This window comes from Myotis davidii, unplaced genomic scaffold (assembly GCF_000327345.1).
Source record: "Myotis davidii unplaced genomic scaffold, ASM32734v1 scaffold233, whole genome shotgun sequence".
Classification (NCBI taxonomy): domain Eukaryota; kingdom Metazoa; phylum Chordata; class Mammalia; order Chiroptera; family Vespertilionidae; genus Myotis; species Myotis davidii.
The window spans coordinates 3,386,572-3,387,928 of NW_006285917.1; positions in this window are offsets into that span (position 1 = coordinate 3,386,572).

Sequence of the window (1,357 nt, forward strand, 5' to 3'; positions counted from 1 at the left end):
GATGCGGACGGCCAGCTGCAGGATGAAGATGGTAAGCGCCATCCCTCGGAAGAGGAGAAACAAAACAAAACCACGGCTCAGAGAGCTGACTCCTTTAAGCGCGGGAGGGAGGCTCCTGGCCACATCCCAGAGCCAATCAGCCTCGGAGGGGAGGACGGGCGGTGCCAGGACAGAACGCGGGGCCGAGGTCCGATCCTGGGCAGGTGGCCCGTCTCCCCCAATCAGGAGGCGGGGGCGAAAGTTGACTCAGCGTAGTTTTCATGAAGCGAAATGAGGAGGGCGTTCCCGGCTTCTCCTCCGAAGGAAAGGGGCTGACAGTGCCTGGTTCCGAATCTGCTCCTGCTCCCCCGTCTCTGGGTTTGGAGACGGCTGCTCGCTCCCGGCCCAGTGTTCGCGCAGCGCGCTCACTCCGGGCCCGGGTCTCCCAACGCCCTGGACAAAGGAGACAGGACCCGCGGGTGGAGCCCGACCTACCGGCCACAGTTCAGAAATTTCCCTTTCGCGTTCTGGGCTGAGAGTCAGAGGTTCCTAACTCAACAGTTATTTTGAAGTCGCTGTTTTGGGCTGACCATCTTTTAAAGGGCAAGTTTCAGTTTCAAACTGTGCACCACATTATTCAGCTAACTAGACAGAAATAGTTCCCCAGAATGTTCACATGGCATTGATGCAGGGGAAGGTGACAGGCCCGCTCTTGGTGATGTGGCTGCTGCTAACCAGCCCTCCTCACACGCTGACACTCACCCCTCAGCACTCGGCGCACCTCCTGGAGGATGCGCTCCTGGTTCTCCGCTGGGCACAGGACCCGGGTGCAGTCCACCACGTCCACGGAGCCATCGGCACGGGGTGCGTGTTCTCCCCGGCCGCCACCTCGAAGCGCTCAAACTGCACGTGTCGGTTCTCAGAGGGGGGAAGAAGCTATAAAGGGAAAGACTAGTAAACCTGAATGCACAAAATTTCTGAAAGCTCAAGCATTCAGAAATATTTTCAAACATCCTTCTACTTTTAACAAGAAAAGCCCCAGCTTTAGGCTGGTTGGGGAACACAGCAGTTTTTAAAAATGATTACATTGTGTGTGTTTTTTAAACTGGGCGATGGATACAGAGAATATGCTTATTATTTCATTATTTGTTATACCCTACATGTACTTTATAAACTTTATATCTTCCGTTTTTAAAATTTATTGGTGTGAGAGAGATTTGTTGTTCATTTATTTATGTGCTCACTGATTGATTCTTGTATTTGCCCCGACTGGGAATCAAACCCACGCCTTGGCATATCAGGACGATGCTCTGACCAACTGAGCTGCCTGACCAGACCTATCTAGTCCTTTTTGTTGTTTTTGTTAAATATATTTTTA